Raw genomic sequence first — 14,835 nt, forward strand, 5'->3', positions numbered from 1 at the left:
GAAAATCAGTACCAGGTTTAGGTTCTATTAAAGTTTCTGAACTTTAAAATAGTTTAAAATTTTTGTAATAGGGTCACTTATAGCTTACAGAGTTTTGATGAAAATTTAATTTGGAAAAGGAAATAATAAGAAAATGGTTAATCTTTCATTGTGATTTGGAGAAAATATTTTTGAAAAATTAGTAAGAAAAATACTACTCCTGGAGCCAGCACTGTGTGCAGCTGGTTAAACTGCTGCCTATAGTGCCGACATCCCATATTGGCACCAGTTCAAATCCCGGCTGCTCCAACTCTGATCCAGCTTCCAGCTACTGTTTCTGGGAAAGATGGTGCAGTAGAAGATGCCTCAAGTGCTCAGGCCCTTGCACCCCTGTTGTAGACCCAGATGAAGTTCCTGGATCCTGGCTTTAGCATTGACCAGCCCCAGCCAATGTAGTCACTTGGAGAGTGAACCAGCATACTCTAACCAACCAGAATATAATCAGAAACTTAGAAATAGAGGAGAATAATTGGATGACTGAAAGGCCTGTTGATTAAAGTCACAGGAAGGCTTTACCAATCAATCCCATTTTCTTCCATTTAGTCTTATTTCTCATTTCTCCCTTTATTTAAACTTTAAGAAGATGATAGTTTATGATGTCAAAATAGACTGAAATATGCAATAAATATAAAGTCTGAGCAAATGAAAAAGGTGTATAGATTTGAGATTTCTAAAAGCTAATGTCCAGTAGTCTCCTCTTATTCCCTAGTACATTCTAAGACCTCAGGAGTGTTGTGTACATCAGTAGATGCATGAAACCACAGAAAATTCATGCCTTGGCCCTCCAAACTAAGTCCTTACTATCACATACTATGGCTTAAACTTCTGTAATTTTAGGCGCAAGGCTAAACTAGCCTGACATTCTTTTTCTCCCCTCACAATATCATTGATAAAAGTTTCATCCCTAATGTAGGTCAACATCAGGGTATATTTTTTTCTTTAATAAGTCAAACTGTTTTACCTTTTTAGTTTGCTTTTCTGTGAGATACCTGAATTACCACATCACTATTCTTGTGCTTTGGAATCATTATTAAACAGAATAGAGCTTCCTTGAGCATAAGCATTGTGACTCCCTAACAGCCACTCTGATGACTTGAAATGGCTCCCAAGTGGCTAATGGGTGGTAGTGTGCACAGCATGGATACACTGAGCGAGACAGAGCAAAATGGCATGAGATATCATAACGCTACTCATTACCACATACAGTTTACAACTCTGAAATTGTTTATTTCTGGAATTTTCCATTTAATATTTTTGGACCCTCATTGACCAGGCATAACAAGCCATAGAAAGCGAAACTGCACATAAGTGAGGACTACCGTATGAGCATTAAATGGACTGGTAACAGATAGCCCTGATGGGCATATGAGAAATGCCTGTAAAATAGAAAGGAGAGGTCTACAGACAAAACCATTATTTAATGTAGGGACACATAGCCATGTAATTTTGAACTGTACACCACATATGGGCGAAAACAACTTTTAAGTTTTGGAATGTATTGGTACTCTGCCTGGCGCTGCAGGTGGATGAAGGGTGTTCAGCCAGTAAAGTCTATGCAGATCTTCCAAAATCTTAAAAATCTGAAGCACTTCTGAATCCTAACCATTTTGGATAAGGATGTTCACCTGGTAATGATTTTTAGTGAGTTTTTTAGGAGGCTTAGGTGGTGATGTACATCTCCAGAAGCCTCTGTGAATTGTTTATTCAAGTACATTAATCCCAACAAATTTGAAGTACATATTTGACCTTAAACTAAAGTTGATCACACGACCCACTTACTTTCTTTTTAACCTGTCCTTTCTTGGTTCTTTTAGACAATCTGTTGTTGAGTCTGCACATATCCACATCTGGTTCAGGGTCTTTCCAGCAATGCCACCATTGGTACCTAATAGAACTAACACTGTTGCCACTGAAGATGGTCTTTCCTCACTTTCACATGTGTATGTGACAAGAGTTTGGTGAGAGGAGACAGTGGCTGAGGGTGGTGGTAGTGACAGAAATACCATGGGAAAAGGCAATGAGAGGGATGGGAAAGAAAAAGAAACTATTACATGCTTATCTGATAGTTCTGACTAGTGCCACTATGCATTTAGAAATATGCATACTGTATAAAAGCCTCTTTTCAGGAATTACTTTGATTTATTTTATGAATTAACTTAAAAAAAGTTTTTTTAAGTTGAATTGTATTTAGTTACACAGAGATGCACAAATACACACACTCAGTGAGAGAGGAAAGAGGAGAGAGAGAGAGAGAGAGAGAGAGAGAGAGAGAGAGAGAGAGAGAGAGAAAGCTTAGATCCCCTAGTTGGCTCTCCAAATGCCACAGTGGCAGTTAGGCCATGCAAACACTGGAGCTGAGAACCAATTCAGGTCCCCTCCTAGGTGGCAGGGACCCAAGTACTTGAGCTATCACCTGCTGCCTCCCAGAGTGTACATTAGCAGGAAGCTAGAAATGGGAGTAAAACTGAGATTCAGATCAGACACTGATATGGGATGTGGGCATGTTAACTGGCTTTTTAACCACTAGGTCAAATGTCTGAACCTTTTTACTTTTAATGTTTGTTTTCTTCCTCCAGTTATACTACATATGATTATGTATCATGTGTATATTTATCTTTATATTCCTTGAAACTTTACAGTTTTGCTTTAAAACCAGTGTGTGTGTGTGTGTGTGTATCTCTCTGTGTGTATGTGTGTGTGTGTGTATTATCATTGTTAAAACATTTTGAGCTTCACTGTCCAATATGGGAACCATTAGCCATATAAATTTTGACTTTAATTAGTTAAAATTAAATATGTAATTCTTCAACTGCATTAGCCATATTTCAACTTCTTAATTACTATGTGTGATGAGTGGTTACCATTTTGGACAGTTAGTTACGGAACATTTCTATGTTCTCAGAAAATTTTGTCGGATAGTGGTGGTGTAGAACTTGTGCAGTGAATGATGGATTCACTTAAAATGTAACTTAATTTCATCTTTAAAAAGAAAATATTTAACAGAAACATCTATTTCTATTTTTATAATATTCCATAAGTCCATCTAGTGTTGGAAAACATGCTTTAAGAGATAAGATGGAGACCAGCATCATCGCGCAATGGGTTAAGCCACCACCTTTGACAGCAGCACCCTGTACAAGGGCAGGTTTCAGTCCCAGATGCTCTGCTTCTGATCCAGCTCCCTGCTAATGCCTGAAGAAAAAGCAGTGCAAGATGGCCCAAGTACTTGGGCCCCTGCCACATATGTGGGAGAATGGATGGATTTCCAAGCTCCTGGTTTTGGCCTTGCTCAGCCCTGGGTATTGGGGCCATTTAGGAGGTGAGCTGGTGGAAAGAGGATCTCTCTCTATCTCCCTCCTGTCTGTGATTCTACCTTTCAAATAAATAAATCCTTTTTTTAAAAAAAGAGATAAAATGACCTTTTAATTAGGACTTGGGATTTTACTAAATAAATGCCTATTTTTTTTTTGACAGGCAGAGTGGACAGTGAGAGAGAGAGACAGAGAGAAAGGTCTTCCTTTTGCCATTGGTTCACCCTCCAATGGCCGCCGCGGCCAGCACACTGCAGCCGGCGCACCATGCTGATCCGATGGCAGGAGCCAGGTGCTTCTCCTGGTCTCCCATGGGGTGCAGGGCCCAAATACTTGGGCTATCCTCCACTGCACACCCTGGCCACAGCAGAGAGCTGGCCTGGAAGAGGGGCAACCGGGACAGAATCCGGCGCCCCAACTGGGACTAGAACCCGGTGTGCCAGTGCCGCTAGGTGGAGGATTAGCCTATTGAGCCGTGGCGCCGGCCATAAATGCCTATTTTTAAATTGTTGGAAAATAATTTGTTCTTGACTGTATAAGTATTTCCTTTTCTGTACTGTTTACATTACAAACTGTGTGGCCAATTTTTTACCTGGTTATAGAAAGACATCAAGCTTATGTCAGTTATCCTACATACCAACGTAAATGAGGTAGGATGGGAGTAAGAAGAGAGTGAGGGAGATATGCAGAGAAACATCTGAAGGAAGGGCATTCTTCCTTATGTATTAATGATATCAGAAATGCCTTTAGGGGCAAGTATTTGGCCTATCGATTAAGATGCCTACATCTCACATTGGAGTACCTAGATTTGATCCCTAGCTCCAGTTCCCCAATTCAGCTTCTAGCCAAGGTGGACCCTGGAATACAGTGGTGATGCCCAAAGTACTTGAGTCCCTACCACCCATATTGGAGCTGTGGATTGAATTCCTGGCTACCAGCTCTGGGCTGGTCCAGGCCTGGCTGTGCAGGCATTTGGGGAATAGGCCAGTGGATGGGACATCTCTTTTTCTATTTCTGTTTCACTCTATATCTCTCTGTCTCTCAAGTAAATCAAGAAAAAGATCAAAAGAAATCACAGTAGGCTACAGAATAGAAAATTTATTCACTTCAGATAATTTCACAGAGATTTCCTGGTACAGTATCCTTTCCTCACCTCATTCCTAAATGTTGATCCTGTTTTAAAAAAATAACATAATGACATGTTATATATTACAGTTTTATGAAATTAAAAAATGAGGTAAAAACATTCCATAAAATTAAACTTATGCACATTTTCTTGATTGCTTTTATGAAAGAATAATTGAATTTCCCTACTTTAATGTGACTTTAGAGACTGCTAAATTTTAGTTTTGAAGGAAAAATATATGTTTTTGTACAAAATCCGGCATTATATCTGACAGTCCACAAGGTTTTTTTAAATTCAGTTCTTTATGTCCTTGTGGATATTGAGGTGGAATCTCAGGATTTCTCAGTTCAAACCTTAACCTAAAATCATCGTAACTTTAGCAGTCAGTCCCTCATGCAGGGAAGTGTTCGTTGCTTTTGTTTCAGTGGGGCCTCCTCATATGGGAACATGTTTCATCTAGACATATGAAGATATTTGTATTAGGCAGATGATAATTGTGCATTCTGTCTTTATATACATTTAAAATGTGTCAGTGATGTGCTCTGATGTTTCATTATGGTGGGAAAAAAGCACTCCCAGGCCACAGCAGAAAGCCGGACTGGAAGAGGAGCAACCAGGACAGAATCCAGAGCCCCAACCGGGACTAGAACCTGGTGTGCTGGCGCCACAGGCAGAGGATTAGCCTACTGAGCCATGGTGCTGGGTGTACATCATTTTTTAAAACAATTAAATTTAACAGTGAGTGGCCGCCGCATCTGCCACTGCTGCTGAGGCGGAGGCCATGGAGGCCATGGAGGTGGAGGCCCTGGCGCAGGGGCATGCCCAGGGCTCAGGCCAGGCCTCAGCTGCCACGGTGCAGCCCCACCATGGCGCAGAGCCTGTAGATGGAGATCCCCATCTTCGGCCACGGCATCTTGGAGCGCCTCAGCGAACAGCGGCTGCAGGGCTGCCCTGTGATGTGTCGGTGGTGGTCAGAGGTCAGGCCGCGCTGGCCGCCAGCAGCTCCTACTCCTATTCAACATCAGCCGCAGCGCCATGGTGGAGCTGCCAGCGGCCATGCAGCCACTGTCGTTCCAGCAGACCCTGAGCTGCTACACGGGCTGTTGTGCATGAACGTGGGGGACCAGTTCCTGCTCACAGACACAGCGGGCATCCTACAGATCCAGAAGATCCTGGAGAAAGGCGCTGAGTTCTTCCTGAAGGTGAGCTCCTGGAGCGGCGACTCGCAGGGCCTGCACACCGAGGGGCACCCTCGTCCGAGCCGCAGAGTCCCGTGGCACAGACTTTTGGCTGGCCAGCCTGCAGCTTGCCGCTGCCCCTCCTGTCACGGGTCAGGACAGAGCAGCAGGAGTCGGACTCGGTGTAGTGCACGCCCAGGGCCAAACAGCTATGGGAAGGTGGCCCCAAGGAGGCGAGGGTGGCAGCAGCAGTGGCGGTAGCTGCAAGATGGCCAAGTTCTCCGTGCTGGACCTGGCGGCCAACTAGCAGCTCTCGCAGCAGGCCTCCGCCAGGGTGGCCTTGGCCGCGGGGGTGGAGTGGGGCAGCCGGCCAGCGGGACAGTGGCGGCAGCTGTGGGTGTGGGGAGTGGGCCCAGCACGTCGGAGCACAAGAGCCCGGGCACCTGGAGCCCCTACACCAATGACAGCCCGGCTCCTACCACAAGGAGGAGGACGCAGGGGAGGAAGGCTCAGAGGAGCAGTGCTGGCAGATATACAACAGGTACACCATGCACAGCGCAATGAATGTGGGCCGGACAGCCGAGAAGGTTGAGGCCCTCCCGGAACCTGCAGTCGGATCCGGGTGTGGCAAGATTGGCGTCGCTCCCAGCCCAGCTCATCAACCAGATTGGCACCCTTGTCACCCCCAGCTCCAGGACGAGGGCGACCCCTCCGAGAACCCAGAGCTGGTGACAGGCGCCAAGGTGTACATCAGAGGGCGCAGCTCAGGAACCCAGAACCAGGTCTGGCCGCGACTGCTCCTCACCTTCTCCTTTGACTGGAACGCACTGGCCCACAGCAGCAAACCTCTGGACAGCCGCGCACTCCACGCCGTGGAGTACCACTGCCGGAACTTCAAGGAGAGCAAGAGGAACGCCGTTGTGGCCGGCGTGTGCCCCAACGCGCACTGGGTAGTGCGCCAGAGCTGGATGCCCAAGTTGAAGCTGCTCACCCAATGGCGCCCCTGCATTGCCTGTATCAGGGACTCAGGCAAGACGGAGCCGGAGGTGACGAGCGGGGAGTATGGCTTCCAGACGGCCAGCTATGGGGCAAGGCGGCCCCTCGACAGAGGCCCTGCAGTAACCGCACCCCCACACCCCACCCGGGGGGGCCATCAGACTCCTCCCACCCCACCCGGGAGGGCCATCATACTCCCCCCACCCCACCCGGGAGGGCCGTCACACTCCCCCCACCCCACCCGGGAGGGCCGTCACACTCCCCCCACCCCACCCGGGAGGGCCGTCACACTCCCCCCACCTCACCCATGGGCCATCACTCCCCCACCCCACCCGGGATGGCTGTCACACTCCCCCACCCCTCTCAGGGGGCCATCACACTCCCCTACCCCACCTGGGGGGGCCGTCACACTCCCCCACCCCCATGTCCTCACACACACCTTGGTCAGGAGCTACTGTGTCCCTTCCCAGGCCCCGAGGGGGTTGCTGCATGTTCCTGGGTCCCCCTCCCCCATCCCAGCCCCTTCCCCAGTGTGAGCCACTGGCCGGGGCAGGCAAGTCTGGCAAGGGCTGGTAGACAGGGGCAGGGGGCAGGCACAGGTTTCTGTCTTCCACACAGGGCTCCCCACTTCCCTCACTCCAAGTGTTGTGCCCTGACCACCACCAGCCCGGACATGGGGCAGGGGCCTGCTTGGCGGAAGTCCTTCTTCAGCCTCCGCTGGGACTCAAGGGGGGCTCTCAGGACCCCTCCCCATCCCCCTACCCCCTCCCCATCCTCCAGTGCTTCCAGGCCTCCAAAGCACCTTCCTGACTCTTCCTCAGTCCCTGCACCTGGGGGCCGGGGCAGGTGAGGCCATGGGCACTGCCCATGGTACAGCGGAGCCAACAGGCTCAGAGCAATGCCACAAGCAGCCTAAGGTGGCTGGGGGTGGCGGCCCAGCACCTGCTCTCACCCCTCCATCCAGCCCGTGTCCCCTGGAGCCCCAGGGAGGGAGATCCTCAGCCAAGGCGCCTCTTGTATGTGTGTGTGCATGTGTGTGCACGTGCTCGTGCAACTTGAATGAAGGTAAAAGAAGCAGAGTGAGACCGGGGTTGGAATGGGGGGCGGGGAGCAGGCTGGGAGGGGTGGGGCTGCTGTCCTCTCCTCCGCTTCCTGCCCCTGCCCTGCCACCCCCACCCCACCCCGGGACAGAGCCCCCAGCCCCTACCCGTGTACATAACATTGTTTTAGCTACTGAAATATTGAAGTATAAGATTTACTTTTATTTTTCAAACCAACTGGACTGGGTCTGACCCCACCAGCCCACCTGCAGATCCCCAGTGGGGGTGGGGACACACTGTGGAAGGCAGGATATGGGGGGGTCGTGTGCTGGGCAGGCAGGCAGAGTGCACATGCGTGTGTGTGGAGTGTGACTGCGTGTTCCTGAGTTGGGCCCCATGGGTCTGACCTGCTTCCCTCCCTCCCTCAACTTCTCCCCACCCCTCACTGATGTATTTCAAGGGAGGTCCCTGGCCTTGGCTGGTTGGGTGGGCCTGGTTCCCCCAGGGGTAGAACAGGGTCTGCTTGGGCCGCTGGCAGTTTTTTCTCACCATTCCTCTTGTTCTCGCCTAGGGCAAGTGTGTGTGTAGGTGAGTGTGTGTGCACATGTGCACATGGAGGCTTCTTCCCCACCCCTACACCTCTCACCTCCCCCCATTACCAGCCTTTCTGCCTCCTGGCTCTGACTTCCGTGTACACCTTGTGCCCGAGGATCTCGCTTTCCAGGTGAAGCATTTAAGGGAGGTTCTGGTGCGGGGTGGGGAGGACCAAAGGGGGTCGCCCCACACTATATCCTTCCAACAGTGTCACCACCAGCCTGCTTTGGGGGGAGTCTCAGTCTGGCCTGCGCCTTAGCCCCCAGCCACCCCGAGTGTGTATGTGGGGGGGTCGGCACCCCCTGCTAAAGCACAAACCCCTTAGTCCCCACTCCACCCCCGCCCCAGCGCCGACCCCAAAGCAAAATATCCTGGTCTCTTGGCAAGCAGCTGCGGCCGGGGTGGACAAGGGGCTCCAGCCAGACCCTCAGAGAACAGTGGGCATGCCCAGGTGTGCCCAGGCCTCCAAGGCCTGAATAGGCACACTGGCTCCCTGGAACCGGGGTTCTCCTCCCTCCCCACCTTTTCCCATGGTGGGGGCGCTCTGCAGTGCCAGGGCCAGGTGGCAGAGCCCAGTGTTCTTCAGGGAACCCAGGAGGTGGCCCCTGGCTTCTGGGCGGGGGGGGCAGGGGAGGGAACTTTCCACCAGAAGAGCCAGACAGGGCCATGCCTTAGCCCAGGAGCCCCCCCCCCCCAGGGCGGCCAGCTGCTGCCCCTTCCCTGAACTTTTATAGAGGAGGAGTGGCATCGGGAAATGTGAACCCCGGAGTATCCATGATAGGAGAATAAACTAAACACCTTTGTAACAAAAAAAAAGAAATTCTAGTCTCATACAAATTTATGTTCATATCTTTGGAAGATATGACATTAATATAATTAGAGATAGATATCCCTCTGTAATCACCAGCTACGTGTACTTATTATTTATATGTATTCATTGCATAGTCTAGTGCATTTCCGTGTCAGAGAAAACTATTGCGGGTCATGGCGATATCTAAGCAGGAATTCTTAAGGGGGAGGGCATCAGTCGCTGCTGTGAAAGTGATTCCCTGAGAAATGATGATGGCACTCATGGCCGTTGTTTTTAGTCAGACACAGTGTTCCTTTCTGAGGGATATGTTCAGAGTCCTCAACACAGTGGTTCCACAACAGCCTCTGGTCCATTAACATCAGTGTAGAGATGAAACCTACATAGGGTGCCTCTCCCAACTTGGGTGCGGATTGGTTTCAGGGACCCAGTGCCTGCAAAGTAGAATAGTTACCACTAGATGGCACTCCTGCTTTTAAAAGGAACCCTTCAAGGCCCACGCTTTCTAAACTATTCCATTCAAGGCTTTTGTACACCTAAATGACCCAGGTTATGAACCCTCACAACAGCTGTTGTTAACCTACCTTCTGATGCAATTGGTGAAAACTCATCTCTATGTCCTTAATTGTGGTACTCAAAAATGAAAAATTTGGGGAAGAAACCACAGATTTCAACCTTGCCTTGTTGCTAGAAGCAATTTTGCCCATAATATCTGAAATATCATGTCCTTTTAGTGTCTCTTTTCTTCCATATTATTCCAGGGAGGTGTGTTTTCTAATTCTCATTCTTTTTTTCTCTCCATCAGTTATTTAGTTTTTTTTCTGAACCTTAGTTTCCTCATTTGGAAAGGAAGATTAAAAACATTCTCTCAGAGGGTTATTGTAGAGGTTAGAGGAGATTTATGTAAAATATTTGTCCACAAATAGAATTTTTGACATTTTGATGACATCATTGTTAGAGTTTTGCTATTTATTTGTGCTATCTCTCTCTCTCTTCTTCCCTCCCTCCTACCCACACACTCCTTCTCTCCACATACCTCTATTGTGAGTATTCATGAAAAATGTGTCTTAAGGTAGAACCATATATAAATTTTGAAATGTTTGCACTGAAATAAACTTGTCCTTTTAAAACAAAAAGAATTATTTATTTATTTACTTAATTGAAAGAGTTGGAGAGAGAGAGAAAGAGAGAGAGAGAGAGAAAGAGAGAGAATCTTCCATCTACTGGTTCACTTCCCAGATGGCTGCAATGTCCATGGTTGTGCCAGGCTGAAGCCAGGAGCCAGGAGCTTCTTCCTGGCTTCCCACATGGGTACAGGCACCCAAGCACTTGGGACATCCTCCATTGCTATCCCAGGCACATTAGCAGGGATATGGATTGGAAGTGGAGCAGCCAGGACATGAACCAGCTCCCATATGGGATGCCTGTGTCATGGGTGGCAGCTGTATCTACTACACCACACCAGTCCCTAAATAAATACTATTTTCCATGAACTTTTTGAAGTACTCTTATATATATTTTTATATAAGACAAAATTTAGCAATTTCTTTTTACTTCAGTTGCACTTCTGGAGCACTTTGGGGAAGATGTGTCTTTCCCGTGGTCAGATTTTTGAGCTTCAAGTGTTCAGTTGGTCATATTCATGGCTATTAGCCTAGTATGCGAGATTGTCTTTTCCTCAGATGATAGGGTCTGGTGGGTATTGACTGCATGCACATTTCAGTGGCTTTCTTTTCAGCAAGCCTCTCAAGATATTGTTGCCAGGGTGTCAGCATTGAAGATAAATTTTAAATTATAGGTTTATTTGTGACATTATGAAATTTGAGAAAAATTCATAAAGCTGATCTTACTTGCCTCCACTGTTGACAAATTATTCTTTTTGAAAAAAGATTTATTCATTTATTTGGAAGTCAGAGGTACAAACAGAGAGAGGAGAAGCAGAGAGAAAGAAAGGTCTTCCACCCAATGGTTCACTCCCCAATTGGCCCCAGCAGCTGGAGCTGTGCTGATCTGAAGCCAGGAGCCAGGCGATTCTTCCTGGTCTCCCATGTGGGTGCAGGGGCCCAAGGACTTTGGCCATCTTCTACTGCCTTACCTGGCCATAGCATAGAGCTGCATTAGAAGTGGAGCAGCTGGGTCTTGAAGTGGCTCCCATATGGGATGCTGGCACTTCAGGCCAGGGTGTAAACCCGCTGCACCACAGCACTGGCACCGAAAAATGATTGTCATTGTTTGGTTTCACATAAAATGCAGGGAATATGGGTCTAATTCCTTTATTCAAACTCAGTAAATGATTTGGGACAATTAATTTTCAGTTGTTTCCCAAGAGCAGATTTATTTGTGTATTAATGAGGCACAGGTGTTAGGCCCCTGGTGCCTGCATGCCTGGGAGGCCTGTTTCAGTTGTTTATCTACTCAGCCATAGGTACTGCAAGGTGTTCAGGCTTGCCTTTAGCAGTTTTTACAGTGAGGGTTTTTAATTTTTTAATTTTTTTAAAAAAATTTACCCGCGCCTGTTAAATTTTTTTAAACTTTTATTTAATGAATATAAATTTCCAATGTACAGCTTATGGATTACAATGGCTTCTCCCTCCCATAACTTCCCCCTCACCCACAAACCTTCCCTCTCCCGCTCCCTCTCCCCTTCCATTCACATCAAGATTCATTTTCAATTCTCTTTATATACAGAAGATCAATTTAGTATACATTAAGTAAAGATTTCAACAGTTTGCACCCACATAGAAACACAAAGTGAAACATACTGTTTGAGTACTAGTTATAGCATTAAATCATAATGAACAGCATATTAAGGATAGGCACATGAGGAGCAAGTACACAGTGGCTCCTGTTGCTGACAAAACAAATTGACCCTCTAGTTTATGGCACCTGTAACCACCCTAGGCTGTCGTCATGAGTTGCCAAGGCTATGGAAGCCTTCCAAGTTTGCCGACTCTGATCATATTTAGACAAGGTCATAAAAGACAGGGTGAGGATAGTAACCAATGATCCTAAGAGTGGCATTAACGAGGTATGAAAAATTATACAGCATTAAGTGGGGAAGAGGACCATCAGTACAGACAGGTTGGGAGTAGAGCCATTGGTGGTAGAGTAGAGGTTATGATTACGAAGGAATGAGGCCCAAGTGCACTAGACAGGGTCTAGAAGAAAGGACAGAGTCATTATTAGAGGAGCTAAGAAAAGTGCTGTCTAAGCTACAATTAAGTTTTCTGAGAGAGACGAATAGAACCTGACAGAAGGGGCTTGATAATAATCTGGTGGGCTTTAGGCCTTGTGAGTTAAGAGGCCCAGACCTATCTATCTCTTCACATGGGGTATATCCTAAGGGAGGTGTGAACCTCCTAGGGGAAGGCACCCTGTTGACTTTCATTACTTGGCTGGCCTGGGAGGAGAGCTGGCTAGGAAAAGGCAGGTGGTATCTCTAACAAGAAATTTACAGTTCTGCCTGCAATGTTGCTGACCCTACTTGACCATCCCCTCAGCTGCAGTGGTCACTTTGGAAGTTGGGCTGAGTGAAGGGCTTTTCAGCTTAGAGCCAATAAGATCTGTGGCTCTGACCTGGGCATCCTTCGACTCCAGGGCAGGTCCATTTCCAGTGATCCACCTCTTGGCAGAGCTGCCAGGGCTCTTCACAAGTTGACTTCTGTTGAAGCCCAGGCTTACCACATTGAAAGCCACTGCAGTAGAATGGCCTGTTGGGTCTCCTTGAGGGCAGATCACTGTACAGATCAGCCATTAATAGGCCTGCCACCCATTGCTTCTGATGCCGAGCTTTCTTTTCCTCCTGGTTTTTATTAAAGCAGCAGAGGATGCAAGTCAAGGGAGTGCCCGTGTCCCATCTCTAATCTTCGGTGGCCTGAACTACAAGTCTATAGTCACAGGCATGTTCTGTAGTAGTTTTTCAAAGGTAGACAATGCCCATGAGGAAAATTATATTCTCACTTTAAAACTTTCTTTCCCTTTGGTCTGAAAGGGAGGTTTTTTCTACTTACTGTTTACTTCGCTGATGGTGAAGTAAATCTAGCTATGAGATTATTATTTAAGCTCTTATTTTGGCTATGCTATTACAGAAAAATGTTAGCCATTTTTTTATAAGGTCTAAAGATTAAATTGTGCATCCTACAGGTTCCTTCATAATAGAATTAGTTTCCTACGTTGAAGAGAACAGAGCAATGAAAGAACAAGTTGGGCTTAGAATAGAGAAATGAGGGAGCAAGAGCAAGTCCTAGATCGCTTGCTGACAATAGCAATATCACATGAATACTTGGAAAACAGTTTCAACCATTAGATAACAACTTAAGAAAACGTTTACAAGAAGGTCCAATGCCTTCTATAAATTTTAAGAATCATGTATTTGGAAACACCTCTTAAATATCTAACATGGGGTAGTTTGTTTAACCAGCAAACTTAAGCACAACCATATAAAATGTTTTTAGTTTCTTTCTACCAACAAGTCTAAAACATATGATACACATATTCAGGTCACAAGAATTAAAATGTATCTTTGATTAATTTTAGCAGCTTAAATTTATGGACAATCTTATCTATATGCCAATTAAAATAAAATTCTTAATAAAATTTTCCCATGTGGACATACAATATGTACACACATATAACATAACATAATAGACCAATATAGCAATTTTAATAATAGCTTTTAAAATCTTTAACTCTTTTTGTAGATTTCCAATTGATTTGAATTGCTTTTTCTTTTTAGTAACCTCAGTTAACCATACTCTCTCTCAGTTGGTACTGTTAATACATTATTGGCTTCATCTGTTTACAGAGCCATCCCACAGTACTGAATACAATAGAAGTGGCTAGAAAGAATCCCTAGGAACCTATAGGAGGACAGCTAAACCCAGAACCAACAACGCTTTGGTTTTATAAGCAGCAAATCATATATAACTGTGGATGACAAAATACTTTAAGTCGCCATGTTTAAAATTATAAACTCATCAGCCAATAAGAGGCACTTGCTTACTTCACAGTATTTTTGAAAGCACCTGTAGGATTTTACAAGTATTTAACCCTTTAGGCCTCTGGGGCTTTCTCATTAAGATAACTATCATGTCTAGTAACACAAGATCATTAGACTTTTTAATTCTCAAACATTTGTATTAATAGCATTTTCCATTCTAGAAGCTTAAAATTTAGTACCATGTCACATCTTGACAGTACTTCTAATATAATCCAAATAGCCTGATTAGTTGGTATCTCTATAAGATGAGAGACATAGGTCCTTCGATTTTTTTAGTTGGGCCCAAACTGGAAAAACCAAAGTCCAGGATTTACTGGAAATTTTAGAGTCCAGATTGTTTGACACTTTGATTTTTTGAATGCCTGTCAAGAAGGCCAAGAAGGCTCAAAATCCAAAATATCTGGTTGAAATAAGATTCCTTAAAATCATGACATAACATAAACCAAATTTGATCATTGTTACAAGGTGATAATTCAGATCTTTGAAAATAAACACATATTTAAATAACCCATAGCTCTTAATAAAAATTCAGCTATTTTTGAACAATTAGAATTTAACAGACATCAAGAGAACATAATAGATTACTTTAACACATTGCTGAACAGAGAATCAGATTTTAATTCTTTGTCAAAGAGAAATTGAGCTTCCTGGGATCTTTTGCTGTGAGGTTTCCTTCCTTTATCTTCTTTCATATTGGTGACCATGTTTCTGTGTTTCTGTGTGTAACACATCTTTAAGCATCTT

The 14,835-nt window shown here is 45.8% G+C and overlaps 1 pseudogene; it reads left to right on the forward strand.

Annotated features, from left to right (window-relative positions):
- The first annotated feature begins 5,342 nt into the window (after window positions 1-5,342).
- On the forward strand, window positions 5,343-6,776 carry LOC133747156 (nucleus accumbens-associated protein 1-like; annotated as a pseudogene).
- Window positions 6,777-14,835: the final 8,059 nt, after the last annotated feature.

This window comes from Lepus europaeus, chromosome 18 (assembly GCF_033115175.1).
Source record: "Lepus europaeus isolate LE1 chromosome 18, mLepTim1.pri, whole genome shotgun sequence".
Classification (NCBI taxonomy): Eukaryota; Metazoa; Chordata; class Mammalia; order Lagomorpha; family Leporidae; genus Lepus; species Lepus europaeus.